The sequence below is a fragment of the Bos indicus genome, chromosome 29 (assembly GCF_029378745.1).
Source record: "Bos indicus isolate NIAB-ARS_2022 breed Sahiwal x Tharparkar chromosome 29, NIAB-ARS_B.indTharparkar_mat_pri_1.0, whole genome shotgun sequence".
NCBI classification, from domain to species: domain Eukaryota; kingdom Metazoa; phylum Chordata; class Mammalia; order Artiodactyla; family Bovidae; genus Bos; species Bos indicus.
This window is the reverse complement of record NC_091788.1, coordinates 38,519,662-38,532,658: the sequence shown is the minus strand read 5'-3', so window position 1 is coordinate 38,532,658 and position 12,997 is coordinate 38,519,662. Positions and strand designations below refer to the sequence as shown.

At 45.4% G+C, this 12,997-nt stretch overlaps 1 pseudogene; it reads left to right on the top strand.

Moving 5' to 3' along the window:
• The first annotated feature begins 1,128 nt into the window (after window positions 1-1,128).
• Window positions 1,129-9,979, top strand: LOC109554690 (pregnancy-associated glycoprotein 1-like; annotated as a pseudogene).
• The last annotated feature ends 3,018 nt before the right edge of the window (window positions 9,980-12,997 follow it).

The following is a 12,997-nucleotide window of genomic DNA, read 5'->3' as shown; positions in this document are numbered from 1 at the left end:
TTTAGTATGCAATCAGACTCTTTTTAAATCAGCCAACATGAATTAAATTCCTCTCTGTCCCTACTGCACTCCCAACTCTATGCCAGAAACAAAAAAACTGCAGAGACTGAAGGTTGATTCCAGCACGTCACTGTGGAGATTTTGTTCCCTCTTTTTTACTGGAAAAAAAAAAAAGTTTCTAACATTAAAATCAGTAGATTGTACATAAATATCCAAACTTCTGATTCTCTTAAAAACATGGCCAACTGGAGTGCTTTACAGTATGGGTGAAGTAGAGGAAAGGCTGCTCCCAGTGATAAGGCCTGTGCTGCCTGGATTCCAACAAGACCACCTAGTCCTAGTATCATATCTCCTGCATCCTGAGGCCACGAGTTAGAGAGAGCTAGACTTCTAGCTCTCTTAAGATAGACTACTTTTGTCTTGATCAACTTTGACTTTGAAGCCTTTAACCCAGAACCTAGCACAGTTCTTCCTTGTACAGTTGTTGGATGATATAAAATATCTTGTGGATGGGTATGAAATTTTTTCCAATACTGAAACCATGTAATGGAAATACTGGTCTACCCTAAATCTTTGATGCAGCCTGGCATCATAGGTGCCCTGATGTCTGCCATTAGACCCACTACCTAAAGCCAGTTGTATGCCCCTGGGCTGTCCCTGAAGTCTTCACTTTGCCATTTGACAATTTATCCTCCTAGCAACCTCCTCTTCCACGAAGACAGCAATGCCTATCTCATCAAGTGGCTAGGAAGATGACATGAAACCACACGTGTCGAGCATGGCCCCTAGTATCCATTTTCATAATGTTCACAGCAGTTTTCTTTCTCCAAGTAGGCAAGGTTCTCTGTCTTCTTAGATGTCCATGCAGATCAGTTTGATTTTCCAGCCAAAATTCAAGGAAGAGATTACAGTTCAATTCTCTGTATTCTGAGAAGCTTCAAAGGCCACTCACCAAGGACACTGATGAAGGTAAAGATTTTACCAAGATCTTTATGTTTTTTTCAGATCTTTTAGTGGCCTAAAGGCAAAAACTCGGGTAGGTCAGAGCATATATAACTAGGGGCTCCTGGTCACCACTACATGCTAAGAACCCAAACTTCCCTGAGTACTTGGATGTAGGAAAGAAGCATGAAGTGGCTTGTGGTCCTTGGGCTGGTGGCCTTCTCAGAGTGCATAGTCAAGTAAGTATGGGGACTGTAAGTCTCATCATATTCCTTTCTCGGATTTTTCTTTTCATCTGATTATTCTTCCAGCCATCAGGTTTAGAAGGGAATGGAATATTTCCCTAAGAGTCTTAAAGTTCAACTCTCACTTATTGATAAGTAACTTGCTAGAGGAACTGTGGATCCCAAGGTCTTGGTGTAAATTTGGATTGCACAGCTCTTGGGGTCCAGTCATGTCATGACCTGTTGAAAATGCAACTCCTTGCAACTGTTCAATGCACAGTCTATGCAGATGTTGATGTGGTCCTGTGGAATAGCACTTTCTACATTTTATTCAACACATCCTCTTTTTTCCCTGTCTATTTCAGTGTGTATATGCCTATGTCTGCATCTCGGTATCACTGTCATTTATCTCTCCATCTCTTTGGAAGTCACTGGGAGTGTATTTTTCTTTGTGTTGTTTGCTTTTAATTTTTCACTTGACTCTTCCTTCCTTCTCAAGCTTCTGAATTTCCCTTATTTGTTGCCTATATCTTGGATTCTTCCTTTAACTCTCTCTTCTCTTTCAACTTGGACAAAAATACACTGTTTTATATACACTGTTTTATATCTGACAAGCAGTGTGACCACAGCCAACTCAGAAACCTCTTGCATTTCAAATTGCTCCCTTGTAAAAGAGGATAAGAGTCCCCCTTCCACCTCCTTCCTTGACATTCTATGAGAAGGAATGAGTGGGATGGCAAAAGCAATATAATGGCTGTAATTTTTTGAGACTTCCTATTTATCAGGTACCTTATATCCATCACTTCACTTATCCCCAAGATATTTTATTTGGAGGGTTTGTATTGTTACATTCCACCATTTCACCGAAGTGGAGACTGAGACACCACATGGTCATATGGCTTACCCAAGATTGCAGAACAGAACCTGTATTCAAATCTATGCCTTTGCTATGGTATATGCATAAAATTTTGATGATAATTTGCCTCATAAAAATGATTAGAAAATACACAGGGCCATTACAATGACAGTTATACCTTAACACTGACAGTTTGTTGTAGCATCTTCTTTGTTTTCTTTGTCAAAAGCTTGGTGAAAGAATACCTCTAAGGAGAGTGAAGACCATGACAAAAACCTCAGTGGAAAAAACATGCTGGACAACTTCCTGAAGGAGCATATTTACAGACTGTCCCAGATTTCTTTTCATGGCTCAAATCTAACTATTCACCTGCTGAGAAACATCAGGGATGTGAGTATTTTGGGAGGATGGTGCTCCACAGCGCCCCCTGGTGCTCTAGCCTAGCACTGGGGCTCATCTGGAGGTGCCAGGTGGGATGTTGAGGTTGGGGTTCCTGCAGGAGGCAGAGACATTGGAAAACAGGGACCCCACCAGAGGAGAAGTCACTCTCATCCTTAACTGTTGGTCTTTGTGACTGGGCCTGGCAATTACCAGGTGGCAGGTAAATATCCATTTCTGTGTCAAAGATGTGTCATTAGTTTGAGGGTGATTGTTCCTTCTGAACAAAGTGAGCCACTCAGTTACAGATGAAGAGTGAACCATCACTGATCAAAAGGTAGAGCCAACTGCAAAGCAATTGTGAATCCCCAGGCAGAGGAATTCAGTTTCCACAGATGCAAGAACCACAGCAGTAAAAAGTTACTGAACCTGTATTCCGTGTATGGTCATAAGAATCACTGTGGTTTCTGTTTTAAGATTAGAAAAAGGGCTTATTTTGTCTTCAAGATGTCTTCAAGAATGCCCATGCCAGCCTGAGAGATAGGCAAAGAGTAAATACGTGTCAAATGAAAGGGTCACCTGTGTGGTGTTGATTAAATGTGGCCTGAGTTTAGAGGGAGTGCCTGGGGTTGAACAAAAGGACCTCCTGGAGAAGCCGGTGCTTAGGCTGGGTTTGAAGAGACTACAGAGTTTCTCAAATGAAGGCACCAGGATTTCCCTGGGTGTCCAGTAGTCCTGGAGGCCCAGTGGTTTTGCCTCTGGGCTTCCCATGCAGAGGTACCACTTCAACGCCTTGTTATAGAGTCAGTATCTTGCATACAATGTAGCACAGGAAAAATATATCAAATGCAGATACCTCTGTGACCAAAGTCTGTGAGCTTCACGGTGGTTAGAAAGTGATCTCAAGAGATACGTGACACCCAGAGGGAGACATCTGTGTGGGAATAGAGGGTAGCCAGTTCTGCACTAACCCACTCCCTCTTTTTCCCTGTAGATGCTCTACGTGGGTAACATCACCATTGGAACACCCCCTCAACAATTCCAGGTTATCTTTGACACAGGTTCATCTGACTTGTGGGTGCCCTCCATCTTTTGCACCAGTCCAGCCTGTTGTGAGTACTGACACCCCGTACACGGACCATCCTTCACTTGCCCTGCCACCCTGTTTCCACACTTGGCACCTGATGACACTCATCTCTTGTGTCTGCAGCTACACACATTAGGTTCAGACATCTTCAGTCTTCCACCTTCTGATCTACCAATAAGACCTTCAGCATAGCCTATGGATCTGGGAGAATGAAAGGAGTTGTTGTTCATGACACAGTTCGGGTAACACTGTAAAAAATGCTGAGGCAGGACTGGCTATGGCGTGACCAGTGGTTGCAAAACAGATGCAGGACCATCTGGCAGGACCCTTCCTAGCCTAACTCCCATAGATATTGGCCATCTTATCCACAGGGTCATGTCTCTGGGGAGGCAATGGCCATGGTGGCACATGAGCAAACAAATTAGCTAACCCAGACAGTGGCTTGAGGTGTGGACTTGCAGTTCCTCTGCCTATGAGAAGTTCAAGGTTCATTTTTCTGGGAACAAGAAGAAAGGATAAAAGCACCCACTTTTATATTCATGGACTATTCCAGGAACTTTCAGTTGATAACTGTTTTAATCCTGCAACAACCCCACACCACAGTTACTCTGGTTAGCTTATGAGACATATGAGGAAACTGAGGTGCAGACAGCAAGGACCTTGCTGAGGGCACACATATGGTAAAAGGTGGAGTTAGGCTGGCTTTTCAGGACTGAAGTTGCTGTGGGGTGTTTGGGGACAGGATAAAACTGATCTGGGGACCCTGGAGGCAGTCAAGTGCTTCAGGTATCCAGAGTGGAAAACTGGGGACCTAAGAAGTCAAGGGGCCTGATAAATGAGTTCTCACCCTAGAGGACCCTTGAGAGTCTAATAAACCTATGGCCTCCCTCCCCCCCTTATACTTGAGTAGTTCCCCTCTCTCTCTCTCTCATACACACTTACATAAATATACACATATCCCCAAAAGTGAATTTCCCAGGCAGTAATTTCATAGAATCCTGCAAGCAAGATTGTGTTTTTGGCTTCTGTCTTCCTGGACAGATGCAGAATCCACAGTACCTTACAGAGAATGCAGTCGATTCCTGTCATTAGGTCATGCCATAGAGAAGGCTCTCTTGCTCTCGATAGTTTTATCCACAAGGTGGCACCAATGGGTCCTGGCCTGACTCTTGGTTGCCCGACCTGGACAGAAGCCACAAGGCCAATTTGACTCACTCGGGTGGTGTTTTTCACAAGGGCAGATGTTTTAAAATTCACAGCCTCTCCCAAATGGAACCCAAATTCCCCTCCCAGCTTGGTCTAACCTTCTGAGGTCCACCAAAGACACAGCCCAGCCTCAATTCTTCTTTGAGGATCTAGCAGCAGTGCACCCCAGCCCAATCCTAGCCCCACTTCACGTATCTGTAAGTGGGAACACTCTTCTCTCCCACAGATTGGGGACCTTGTAAGTACTGACCAGCTGTTTGGTCTAAGCATGGAGGAATATGGGTTTGAGGGTATACCTTTTGATGGCATCTTGGGTTTGAACTACCCCAACATATCCTTCACTGGATCCATCCCCATCTTTGACAAGCTGAAGAATCAAGGTGCCATTTCTGAGGCGGTTTTTGCCTTCTATTTGAGCAAGTAAGTCTAAGATGGACACTCCCTATCTCCACATTAGCTATAAGATGCTTTCAGTTGCAGGAAAATTATAGAACACTTGATAAAGAAGTATCCTGAGATATAATCTAACCAAGGACAATTTTGGACCCAGAGACTACCTGGCTTCACTGCTGGATTTTATAAATAAAAGTTTATTGGAACACAACCCAACTCCTGGGCTTAAGACCAGTAACTTGGTCTAGGGAGCTGAGTGAGGAGGAAGGCTAATGGAAGGCAACAGGAAACAAGTTGAAGTCAAAGGCATTACAATTTGCTTATAAATTTGATAAGGAAGGAAGGAGAAGGATGGTAGATATCTTCCCTTCCTAATTAGCATATCACTGGGAGCCCATTTCCAGCAACCCAACCCAATTTGTAGGAGCCAGTGAGAAACGAAAGTGTGGGACACAAAAGTGTGGGACCCCTTGTTCAAGAAATATTAGGCATTTCAAGACAGGGAGAGCACAGTGGGGTCCCTTCTGAGTGTGGGGCCCTTTGGATAGTAGAGGTCTTAGGCCAGTGGAGCCAACTCTGGGTGACCTGAACCCACACCCTTAGAACTCCCAGGCCTTGATTTTCCTGAAAAATGACAAGATGGTCAAGGGGAAAGCAAAACGCTTCAGCACCCTTTCCTCTGAGATTGTCTGAGCACTCAGGTCACAGGTGGTCCAGGGCGTCTTCAGAAGACATAGTGGGTGGAGTCCAGCCAGGTGACTCAGCTTCTAACCTCCTTTGTGCCACTCATTAGCCTGTAACAGGGCTCAGTCTGGATCTCAATCTCTCCTAGACTCAATTTCTGCACCTGTACATGGGGACATTATTAAGGCCTTGATGGGTGGACAAGCACAGCTCTCAGACAGTGCTGTTGTTACTGTCCTCCAAGGATCCCCCCATCACTTCTCTCTACAGAGACAAGCGGGAGGGCAGTGGGTGATGTTTGGTGGGGTGGACAATTGCTACTAGAAGGGAGAGCTCAACTGGGTACCATTGATCCAAGCAGGTGACTGGATTGTACACATGGACCAGTAAGCCTCTCCCTCTGAGGGTCAGCCCAAGTGATGCTCCCACTACTATACGTGGACATAGGCAGACACACACAAATTCATTCTCAGACATACACTCACACAGACATACACACCACCTGCAACGTCACAGACAGACACACAGACACATGGAAACACACAAGCAGACACTTATAAACGTGCACAGAGACACATAAAAAAATGCATAGCTAGTCAGAGACACACAAGCACACACAGAGACACATAGAAACACACATAGAAACAAACACACAAGCACATAGATACAAAAACAACCCATGGGTTGATAATCCCAGGCCTTCTGAGAAAGGCTCTGACCAGGGTCCTAAAAGGCACCAAAGAGGTCTGTGCAGCTAGGAGAGGGCTGCACCAACTGCCCTTTGAGGTGGGGAGCATGGTTATAGGACTCTACAGTGTGGTGAACAGAGGATCAGGGATAATTTCACCAGCCTGAAAAGAGCTATAATAAGATGACCAACTGTCCAGGGCTACCTAGGACATGGAAGTTCTCAGTACAGATAAATGTCATTTTAAAAACAGGGACAGTCCTGAGAAAATGGGGAAAACTGGTCTTCTTAGGGAGCAGCTACTGAGCAGTGAAGAGAGGTTAGCTGCAGTCTTAAGACGTGAAAGCAAATAATAAAAAAGACACCCCACGTTCTTGAGCATAGAGTGGGACCAGGGCTATAACAGAGAATCAGGAAGGTGGGATCCAGGACCGACCTGAGGAAAAGAGGCACAATTGATAGGATTCTGTGTGATACCCTCAGACAAAAGGTGACCTGTCCTTTGGAGTTTCTGTGGGCTAGTCATGTATTTCCTGGCCAGGGTCTCAGGATCTGAGCTGGTTGTAGGAGCAGTGCTGGCAGACACCCTCTCCCATAGGAACCCCTCTTTCCCCTACTATGAGAATCTGCTGCCCCTGCAAATATCCATCTTCACTCTGTGTGTGACCCAATATGTGTTCCCCACCAGATACAGCTCTCTGGAGGTTTCTTATTGTTTCTCAGTCTTCATTCACTCATTGAACAGACATGCATTGGGTATCCACTGTGTTCCAGGCACTTTAGGGAGGCAAGGAGAATAAAACTCGTCCTCACATCTAAGAAGGCATATATACATGAAGTGACTCGCCCACATAGTGAATTGTGACTTTTGTGCATGCTAGACTTGAGGAGGAGAGGGCAATGGCAACCCACTACTCTTGCCTGGAAAATCCCAGGGACGGTGGAGCCTGGTGGGCTGCCCCCTGAGGTCGCACAGAGTCGGACACAAATGAAGTTAGTTAGCAGCAGCAGCAGACATGAGGAAGGGTCTACAGAGAGTGACTAAGACAGGAAACTGATAACCACCAAGGGAAAGACTTCCCGAAAACAATACAATAAAGCAGGAATCTGGAAGATGAGAAGCAATTTGCTAGTCAAAGAGAAGTGGAGTCTTCTAGGAAGGAAGACCAGCTTGTGTCATGGTACAAAAGATCCTGGTCTATTCAAGTAGTGCATTTGAGGATGTCAAGAAATGTGCTGTGTCTAGAGCAAAGGAAAAGAGGGTGAGAGATGAAGGGCTGTTTAGGAGACAATCAGGAAGGGGACAACTCTGGGGAGACTCAGAGTGACCTTGATGCCCGCTTTCTTCCTTTGTCTCAGCATCTCCATGAAAAGAAAGGTTATTGCTTGTTCTGGTGGCTGCGAGGCCGTTGTTGACATCCGGGTATCACTGATCAAAGGCCCAAGAACACTGGTTGATAACATCCAGAAGCTCATCGACGCCATGCCACGGGGTTTCAAAGTGAAGGGTCATGCCCCAGGGTCAATCCCAGTCTCTACACACAACAAGGATCACCAGGGCCAACCTCTCACCCTCTCCCTCTAACAGCACTACGTTTCATGTTCTGTGGTTAATACCCTGCCCTCTATTACATTCACCATCAACGGTATCAACTACCGAGTGCCAGCTCGAGCCTACATTCTCAAGGTGAGGGGACAATACTGAGGGTTGGTTCTCAAACTGGAGCTTGCAGGAACACTTGGGCTGCTGCTGGGAGGAGGGCGCCCTCTTCAGGCCATGTCACACAATTGCAGATGCTGCTGAGCCCTGTAGCTTTGACAGTACCTCCCACAAAACCAATTACTTGAGAGTAAAGGGCCGTGTGGAACACTGATCTTCCTGAAATATGTGGACAGGCCACACCATATGGCATGGTGGGAATCAGGGAGAGGGGAACACTAAGATCCTCAGTCTCAAAGTGCTTCAATTCAATCCAAACCCTTAGTTGCATGAACATGAAATTCAGCTATGGCAGTCCCTGAAACAGCCCATGTTACAATGAGAATGGCTGGGGACAGTCCCAGTGTGATATCCTAGCATAAGTTAACAGTCTCCCTTCCCTTCTCAAAGTTTTCCTGGTTTGGATAATAAATTACATGGTTAGCCTAGGTCTTGGCTGCACCTTCCCCTTGCTCTGGCCAGGTGCCTCCTTTGTGAGTTGGGGTACCCGATCCCTCTGTGGGGAGGTTGAATGCTAATGTGAATAAAGGGTGCACAGTGACTGCTCAGCCCCAGCACAGGGTGGAGGCTTCATGTCAGCTCCCTGTGGGAGTTCAGAGCAGGCTGATGGGCTCAAAGAAGGCTTTGAGGAAGAGAGGGAATTTCAGGAATTCTAAAACCAGAAACTCATTGAGCCATATGGAAGGTTGCTTGATCCCAGGCAAAACTGCACTGGATTCCATGCAAATGACATCCCAAGGTGCTCTGCATTGGGGCACTGGGGACTTAACTCGGGGTGATGAGGGCTACAGACTCACCAGTGGGAATGGCGAACCAGAGTACACTACCCAACCAAGCCTGGAGTGGCCAAAGAGGGTGAGTGCGGGCTGAAGGAGGGTTCTCAGAGTTCCTGAGTTAAGTCTTCAGGGACGTGTTGTGGGCACTGCTCTACTTAAGATGGATAACCAACAATGGGTTGCTGTGTAGCCCGGGGAAATCCACTCAGTTATACGACAGCTTGGATGTCACAGGACATCCAGGGTACACGGATACATATGGTTAAGTCCATTTACTGTCCAACTGAAACTCAGAATATTGTTAATCAGCTATACTCCAATACAAAATAAAGTTTTTTAATAAAGTACGGATTGTGGAGATGCATGACGAGAACCAGCATTCTCTGCAGAGAAAACAAAGAGCAGGAGCCAGAAGGAAAGAAACAGGGAGAGAGGAGAACTATGGACAACTTGTTCTTTTCTAAAAAATTATATTGAACTGTGGCTAATCTTCAGTGGTGCGTTCAGTTCTGCCACACAACAATGTGACTCAGTTATACACATTAAAAATATATATGTTTTCTTATTCTTTTTCATGTGGTTTATGACTGGATAGTTAATATACTTCCTTATGCTCTACAGTAGGACTTTGTTGTTTTTCATTCCTCTGTTTCTCCAAATCCCAGTTCTCCCCTTGCCCACACCCTTCCTCATGGAAACCTCATCTCTTGGCCCTTTTTGGTTGTGGATGAACTCTCATATCCCCTGCTAATGAGAAAATCCCTTGATACTTACCAAAAGAGGGAAATAAAACAAAGAATTGTGATGGGTCTGGATATTGGGGGAGTCACTGGTAAGGGTTCATGCTGACTATTGTATGTCTCTGACTCCCCCAGGATTCTAGAGGCCACTGCTATACCACCTTAGAAGAGAACACAGTGAGGGCATCTAGAGAGACCTGGATGCTGGGTGACATCTTCCTGAGGCTGTATTTCTCAGTCTTTCATTGAGGAAATGACAGGATTGGCCTGGCATGGGCAGTGTAAATGCTTGGAGTGGTTCAGGAATCAGTAAGGACACTCCTAACACACACTCACTCACACTTTGGGCACTGCTGCCCAGGATACTGGTGAACTGTATTTGGTGGTCTGCACACCCTATTCTCAGTAAAGAATAAAGGATTTCACTCTTAATAGTGCTGAAACAAATGGTTACCTCTGTTTGTGTCTGGGTGTGAAGGATCTAGAACCAAGTCTGAATCAAAATTGAGAGGAGGCCTACTCCAACTGGCTTCAAGAAAAAGGGAGACTCATTGAAATGATTCTGGGAATCCAGGACACAAGAATCAGAGAAATACAAAGATCTCAGTGACTGGACCCAAGAAATCAGAAGTCATCAATTCTCTCTCACCCCCAATCTTTCTCTTTGCTCTTCTTTGATGGTCTTAGCCTGGCAACTTTCTTCCTTAAGGCTTCTACACCTAGTGAGGGAGTCCAGGCTACCTGCCCTAGGGTTTTAAATCCTGAAGGCATCAGCTAGTAAAGAAAGATTGCAGATATCAGAGTTCAAGGGTGTTCTCTGAATGACCCCTCTCAGATCACATGTACAGTCCTAGATCAGCCATCCTGGCAGGGACATGGGGTCTTATGACTGGCTTTACATGGTCTTTGGCCCTGACCCAACAGCACACATAATTGTCAATTTCCTCCAGAACTACATGACTGAAGCTGGGGAGAGGCTGCCCCAAGGAAAGTGACTGGGAGATGGTCTAGGCCATGGAAGAGTTTGTGGGCACCCACCAACTCCACCACCTCCTCATTCAGGAATTATAAGGGGTAATGAAATAGACTCTCTTCATCCCATCTCAGATGATCTTATTACTAGGATGTGATAAGACTGAGAGCTGTGTGGGGAGAACCAAAGAAGAATGAATTACAGAGACATGAATGAAGGGTGGTGGCCTTTATTACTCATCATGAATGGTCTTCAGTAGGATCACATTCCCCTGCCCTTCTGTGTGCCCACCACCCCCAGGTTTGCCATGACCATGGAAGATACTTCGGCCAGTAGAATTTGAGTAGATATAATATGTCACTTCCAAATGGAAGTATTATTTTCTGTCCCACTAGCTGGAATGCAGATATAATGACAGGAGCTGGAGCAGCCATGTTAGACCAGAGGTATGTAGCATAGATGGAAGATGTAACAAGAAAGAAGTGGGCCCTCATCTCTGTGGAGAGATCTGCACTATATGACAGAGAATTGAGATTGTGTTGTATTTAAAACAATGTTATTTAGGGTTTCACTACAGTCATTGAACCTGTAACCTAACACTCATAATAGAATAACTGATCTTTGTGTTAGCCTTGTCTTGACATTAGGGTCTGAATGAGACAATATCTACTGATGTATACTTACAAGTGAGTCAGGTGACAGCCCTGTCCTCTGGAAGCTGTGCTCTAGTGTGGGATTCAGAAACTGAAGCAAGAACAAAGCCACATGGCAGGACAGCTTCAAGATCTTGCAGGAACCCTTGGGAGGGGAACCTCAATCAGTCCTGATCTCAGGAGGTTGCTTGAAGCAGGGATGATCCTCTATCAGTCTCCTGATAAATAGGCCATGGTGCCAAGTTTCATATAAGAGTGATTTATTTCAAATTCCTTCCAGAGTGTTGTCCCTTTTGATGCAGGGCTTAAGATATGCGTTTGAGTCCTGGTTTGGTAAGATTGCAAATGCCCCAGGGCAACTAAGCTGGTGGGCCACAACAACTGAGCCTGAGTGCCCTAGAGCCTGTGATCTACATCAATAGAAGCACGGGATTGAAAAGCCAGTGCACTGCAATTACAGAGTAGCCCCTGCTCGCTGCAAATAGAGAAGTCCTGAGCAGCAATGAAGACCTAGTGCAGCCAAATTTTTTTTTTTTTTTTTTAAAGTTCTCCCAGAGAAAGCAGTGAGGTCTCAGAGGAAGCAGGACATGAAAAAGGATGAAACCAGTCTGGGTCTGATTTCATGCAAGTCATGGAGAGGGAAGCTACAGCCTGTTTTCACAGAGAACTTGGGATGTAAGTTGTTCCTCAACCGTGTCCCAACCCAAGGCTAGGGAGCTGTGATTTCACTCTCCCACTAGTGCCTCCCTCTCATCCTTCAGCTAACACCAAGCTGGTGTCTCCAAGCCCTTGTATTAGATCCTCCAAAGACAAAACAAAGGTGCCACTAGAAGCAAAAGACACCAAAGCTCAGGAAAATATAACCTCAGAAAATGTCTAGATTTCTGCACCTGTTCTGCCATATCCAGCATCATATCTGAAATCCTGCAAGTTGAAAGAACTTCATGGGTCTCTACATGTAAGCATTAAAAAAAAAAAAAAATTCAGCTTTTAATTTATATAGAAGCATAGTTGATTTATAGCATTGTATTAATATTAATATTAGTTGTTCAGCTCAGGTCAGTCGCTCAGTCGTGTCCGACTCTGCGACCCCATGAATCGCAGCACGCCAGGCCTCCCTGTCCATCACCATCTCCCGGAGTTGACTCAAGCCACGTCCATCGAGTCAGGGATGCCATCCAGCCATCTCATCCTCTGTCGTCCCCTTCTCCTCCTGACCCAAACCCCTCCCAGCATCAGAATGTTTTCCAATGAGTCAACTTATCACATGAGGTGGCCAAAGAAATGGAATTTCAGCTTTGGCATCATTCTTCCAAAGAACAGCCAGGGCTGATCTCCTTCAGAATGGGCTGGTTGGATCTCCTTGCAGTCCAAGGGACTCTCAAGAGTCTTCTCCAACACTACAGTTCAAAAACATCAATTCTTCGGCGCTCAGCTTTCTTCACAGTCCAACTCCTGCATCCATACATGACCACTGGAAAAACCATAGCCTTGACTAGACGGACCTTTGTTGGCAAAGTAATGTCTCTGCTTTTCAATATGCTGTCTAGGTTGGTCATAACTTTTCTTCCAAGGAGTAAGCGTCTTTTAATTTCATGGCTGCAGTCACCATCTGCAGTGATTTTGGAGTGCAAAAAGATAAAGTCTGACACTGTTTCCACTGTTTCCCCATCTATT